General features: G+C 48.0%; 1 long non-coding RNA gene across 1 annotated transcript; it reads right to left on the bottom strand.

Moving 5' to 3' along the window:
• Positions 1-3,331: 3,331 nt before the first annotated feature.
• On the bottom strand, positions 3,332-5,520 carry LOC140404543 (uncharacterized). Its single transcript, XR_011938537.1, has 2 exons — positions 5,386-5,520; positions 3,332-3,604 (listed from the first exon to the last, which is right to left on the bottom strand). It is a non-coding gene; the product is annotated as an uncharacterized lncRNA (long non-coding RNA).
• Positions 5,521-6,115: the final 595 nt, after the last annotated feature.

Genomic DNA, 6,115 nt, shown 5'->3' on the forward strand with positions numbered 1-6,115 from the left:
TATAAAAAACTCCCAACAGGGTGACCTCTCCTTTCCTGTTTCTAACTTCAGCCCATACTACCTCGGAAGAAGAGTCCCCATCTAGCATCCTCTCCGCCACCGTAATACTGCTCTTGACTAGCAGCGCCACACCTCCCCCTCTTTTGCCTCCTTCTCTGAGTTTACTAAAACACCTAAACCCCGGAACCTGCAACATCCATTCCTGTCCCTGCTCTATCCATGTCTCCGAAATGGCCACAACATCGAAGTCCCAGGTACCAACCCACGCTGCCAGTTATACAGTGAATGGTAGAACCCTCAAGAGTATTGAAAGTCAAAGAGATCTAGGAGTACAGGTCCACAGATCACTGAAAGGGGCTACACAGGTGGAGAAGGTAGTCAAGAAGGCATACGGCATGCTTGCCTTCATTGGCCGGGGCATTGAGTATAAGAATTGGCAAGTCATGTTGCAGCTGTATAGAACCTTAGTTAGGCCACACTTGGAGTATAGTGTTCAATTCTGGTCGCCACACTACCAGAAGGATGTGGAGGCTTTAGAGAGGGTGCAGAAGAGATTTACCAGAATGTTGCCTGGTATGGAGGGCATAAGCTATGAGGAGCGATTGAATAAACTCGGTTTGTTCTCACTGGAACGAAGGAGGTTGAGGGGCGACCTGATAGAGGTATACAAAATTATGAGGGGCATAGACAGAGTGGATAGTCAGAGGCTTTTCCCCAGGGTAGAGGGGTCAATTACTAGGGGGCATAGGTTTAAGGTGAGAGGGGCAAAGTTTAGAGTATATGTACGAGGCAAGTTTTTTACGCAGAGGGTAGTGGGTGCCTGGAACTCACTACCGGAGGAGGTAGTGGAGGCAGGGACGATAGGGACATTTAAGGGGCATCTTGACAAATATATGAATAGGATGGGAATAGAAGGATACGGACCCAGGAAGTGTAGAAGATTGTAGTTTAGTCGGGCAGTATGGTCGGCACGGGCTTGGAGGGCCGAAGGGCCTGTTCCTGTGCTGTACATTTCTTTGTTCTTTGTTCTTGTTCTTTGTTCCCATACCTTGTTTCGTTTTCTCCTGGCATTGAAGTAGACACACTTCAAACCACCTACCTGAACACTGGCCCCCTCCTGCGATGTCAAATCTGTGCTCCTGACCTCTATACTCTCATTCTCCCTCACCCTAAAACTACAATCCAGGTTCCCATGCCCCTGCTGCATTAGTTTAAACCCCCCCCCCCCCAAAGAGCACTAACAAATCTCCCCCCCCCAGGATATTTGTGCCCCTCAGGTTCAGACGTAGACCATCCTGTCTGTAGAGGTCCCACCTTCCCCAGAAAGAGCCCCAGTTATCCAAAAATCTGAATCCCTCCCGCCTGCACCATCCCTGTAGCCACGTGTTTAAATGCTCTCTCTCCTTATTCCTCATCTCACTATCACGTGGCACGGGCAACAACCCAGTGATAACAACTCTGTTTGTTCTAGTTCTGAGCTTCCATCCTAGCTCCCTGAAAGCCTGCCTGACATCCTTGTCCCCTTTCCTACCTATGTCGTTGGTGCCAATGTGGACCACGACTTGGGGCTGCTCCCCCTCCCCCCTAAGGACCCGGAAAACACGATCCGAGACATCACGTACCCTTGCACCTGGGAGGCAACATACCAAACGTGAGTCTCTCACGCTCCCACAAAATCTCCTATCTGTGCCCCTGACTATAGAGTCCCCAATTACTAATGCTCTGCTCCTCTCCCCCCTTCCCTTCTGAGCAACAGGGACAGACTCCGTGCCAGAGGCCCGTACCCCATGGCTTACCCCTGGTAAGTCCCCCCCCCCCCCAGAGTGTAGGGGGTCAGTCACCAGGGAGCATATGTTTCAGATGCGTGGGGAAAAGTTTCGGGGAGATGGGCGAGGCAGGAATTTTACGCAGAAGGTGGTGAGTGCCCAGAATGGTTGCCAGGGGAGGATTTGGAAGCAGATACATTAACAGCATTCAAAACACATCTTCAGAAACACATGGATAGGATGGGTATAGAGGGATCTGGCACAAGGAAGTGCTGAGGGTATTGGCAAAGGTCGGTAGCATGGACGGTACAGGTTTGGCCGGCCTGTGCTGTATCGTTCTTTATTCTGTGGAATAATCTGGCATTATTCAATTCAACTACTACTGCTGAGATATATGTTCAGTACGAAGTCTTACAACACCAGGTTAAAGTCCAACAGGTTTGTTTCGATGTCACTAGCTTTCGGAGCGCTGCTCCTTCCTCAGGTGAATGAAGAGGTATGTTCCAGAAACATATGGAAAGACAAATTCAAAGATGCCAGGCAATGCTTGGAATGCGACCATTAGCAGGTGATTAAATCATTACAGATCCAGAGATGGGGTAACCCCAGGTTAAAGAGGTGTGAATTGTGTCAAGTCAGGACAGTTGGTAGGATTTTGCAGGCCAGATGGTGGGGGATGAATGTAATGCAACATGAATCCCAGGTCCCGGTTGAGGCCGCACTCATGTGTGCGGAACTTGGCTGTAAGTTTCTGCTCGGCGATTCTGCATTGTTGCGCGTCCTGAAGGCCGCCTTGGAGAACGCTTACCCGGAGATCAGAGGCTTAATGCCCTTGACTGCTGAAGTGTTCCCCGACTGGAAGGGAACATTCCTGCCTGGTGATTGTCGCGCGATGACCGTTCATTCGTTGTCGCAGCGTCTGCATGGTCTCGCCAATGTACCACGCTTCAGGACATCCTTTCCTGCAGCGTATGAGGTAGACAACGTTGTCTATATATATGTTTCTGGAACATACCTCCTCATTCACCTGAGAAAGGAGCAGCGCTCCGAAAGCTAGTGACATCGAAACAAACCTGTTGGACCTTAACCTGGCGTTGTAAGACTTTGTACTGAGATATATGTTACCTGCGTACATAATGTTGGAAATGTTGTCTTTTTGTTGTAAGTATTCTTTTTTGCGCTTCCAGTCTGTGCCCTCGTTGCACTTGGTTCTGGTTGTACATGACGTTTAACTAAGAAAGTTACACATTCACCAGCTGAGGATGGATTGTAAGTGTTAGCAGTAGGCGATTTCTATTTAAATGGTTTACCTGGTGCCAGACCACATCATGCAGTTTGGTGTCCATGATGAGGACTTCCAGGTACAACTGCTCCTCACAGAGCATTTAATTTGTTATGCTCTACTGCTGTTGAAACGGGGACATTGGCTGCAGTGAGCTTGTGATATCTACAGTGTTGGTGCTGCAAGATGTCAATACAACCTGTCATTACATAACCACGCTGCCTAACTGTCACTATGCTGACACAGTGACCGGTGTGAGAAATGAAACATGGACACAAAGCAGTGATCATCACAGCAATCTTTATTCAGAGTATTCCAAAATTTGTGGATCGGGGGGTCACTGAACAATCAAAATTAAACAGCCAGAATGACCAGGAATTAAAATTGATGTCTGTCAGAACCTCAGGCGCTGGATATCACTTTGGAAGAAAAAAAGGTTCTCCTGCCGGTGGACGAAATTTGCAGCACCTTTCCGTCGCTGAGCATTTCTTTGGCATTTCGTCTTCACCTGCCTGGCATTCGCCAGTTCTGCAGACTCCTATTTTATCTCGACATGCTGAGAAACAGAAAAAAAAGAAGTCCATCATGACACGGTTCTCGAACCTTGAGCCTCCTAGTTCCTTTTTAGCTCAGGAAAGTGGACACTGGAAAATGAATACTCTTCCGATTGTTGTTAAATCATGAAACGTGCACAGTAGAATTGAGCAAATGGCTCCTTGCCTGGGATAACCAAAGAATAGGGAGATGGATAGAGTGCAAAGAACCCGAAGTGAGGTGCGCCATATCAGAGGCAGACTGGAACCGTGCACTGTGTTCCATTTGTGATCCAGCCAAGATATGTGCCGCCCAGAACGGTATAAACCAGCATGGCCTAACATATAATGCGTCTCAATAGTGGCAAAATAACGTCACACTCTGGCTCCCAGGAGCTTGTCAAAAACAAATATGCCACTGAGTCACATAATCCAATAAATTCAGAGATGACAAAATCTTGCTGGAAGATTTTGGCTTTGAGGACTGTCTTAATAATAATCGTCATTGCCATAAGTAGGCTAACATTAACGTTGCAATGAGGTTACTGTGAAAAACCCCTAATCGCCACGCTCCGGGTCCTGTTCGGGTGACAAATGTTGAATTCTTTACCCGTCAGCCTGGCCTCAATAAAACTCGAGATGGATTTGTCGGCATATTATTATTTATTTTTAACCAACTTGCAAGTCTGACTCGCTTCTCAGGGACACAGAACACAGAACCAGTCTCCTGGACCCCCTTGGAAACGAATGAGTTCCGAGACAAAGGGATCTCTGCAAATACATTCAAATGGCATCACGTTTCACATAATCGATTCCCACAGGTCATCCTATACCGCTCCTGACCTGGCCATACATCCTAATTGGCTCACTTCTCATTCCTTAACCCTGGGCCTCTTGTCACCCAGCATCGCTTTCTCCTCCTCTACCAGACGCCCCTGCCCCTTCCTTGCCATGCTTTCTGAAATCCTTTGTCTGTGAACTCACTAGAAGTAGACCGGCCCACATCTACATTACTGTAACTAATATATTTAAACTAACTATTTTATATCACATTCGACACAGGTACATAGCTGGAAAATTCACAATGTCCCATTTCCCTGACAGAACGTCTTTCGGGACTTGTGGAGGAAACCCATGCAGACACGGGGAGAACCCGCAGACTCCACAGAGACAGCGACCAAGCCGGGAATTGAGCCCGGGTCTCATGCGCTGTGAAGCAACAGTGCTAGCCTCTATGCCACCATTTATTTGGGGAACTAAATCAATCGGTGTATCGGTAGACTGACAATGGCTACCAATTCAAATGTTTTAAACATTTCTGTCCCAAACCTGCATTCCTTAAAAACACAATAATCCACCAGGAAAAATCACTCCACCAGACAAGTGAACAATATGACGGAGGGAATCCCAGAAATTGGTCCACAGGAAGGAAAGGAAAATCGCTTATTGTCACAAGTAGGCTTCAAATGAAGTTACTGTGCAAATCCCCTCGTCGCAACTTTCCGGCGCCTGTCCAGGCACACTGAGGGAGAATTCAGAATGTCCAAAGTACCTAACAAGACGTCTTTCGGGACTTGTGGGAGGAAACCGGAGCACCCGGAGGAAACCCATGCAGACACCGGGAGAACGTGCCTACTCCACACAGACCGTGACCCAAGCCGGGAAACGCAACTGAGACTCTGTAGCTGTCAAGCAACAGTGCTTTAAACTGTGCTACTGTGCAAATGCAGGCTTGAGGGCGCAAATGGTCTGTCCTTGTTCGTCGTCCTGTTTCAATAGATAATTGACTGAGAGATTTACTAACCTTTCGGTATACCCCTTGAGCTCACATCATTTTCAGCAGTGATCGCCTGTAGCAGCAGGAACCCGAGTACCAAGTGGAGGGTCTTTCTCATTTTCCCCACCCTCCACAGGGTGACAATATGGCGAGTGGCGCACAGATTTTCTTTATATCCAGTAGTGGAGGAATCCATAGTTAATAATCACAGGAACACTTAAAGAGTGACATTTTCGCATGTTAAATTAGAAGTTTATTAACTAAGAGGGTCGGCGACGGCAATAAAGACACGTTTCTGTTCACTGTTTGTTATGCAGAAGGCGGCAGAACGGCGACGCTGATTGCCTGGTGCGGGGAGTGATTGGACTCAGGGGCAGCCACTGCGACGAGAAGGATCTCTCAGTGAGGAGAGAATGCGGGGACAAGTTAAAAGCTGCTGTCGGGGAATGTGAAAATCAGGTAAGCTTTTCATTACTTTTGCTTTTCTCTCTCTGTAATTGTCAAGTGGATAAAAGGCATGGCAGAGAGGGCAGTGCAATGTACCTCCTGCAGGATGTTCGAGATGAGGGACACAGTGTGGCCCTGCTGAGTTCACCTGCGGGAAGTGCACCCATCTCCAGCTCCTCAGAAACTGCGTTAGGGAACTGGAGCTGGAGCTTGATGAACTTCGCATCATTCGGGAGGCAGAGGTGGTCATAGATAAAGAGAGATGGGTGACGGTGAGAGGGGCTGGGAGGAAGCCGTGAACACAGGGATC

Source organism: Scyliorhinus torazame, chromosome 31 (genome assembly GCF_047496885.1).
Source record: "Scyliorhinus torazame isolate Kashiwa2021f chromosome 31, sScyTor2.1, whole genome shotgun sequence".
NCBI classification, from domain to species: domain Eukaryota; kingdom Metazoa; phylum Chordata; class Chondrichthyes; order Carcharhiniformes; family Scyliorhinidae; genus Scyliorhinus; species Scyliorhinus torazame.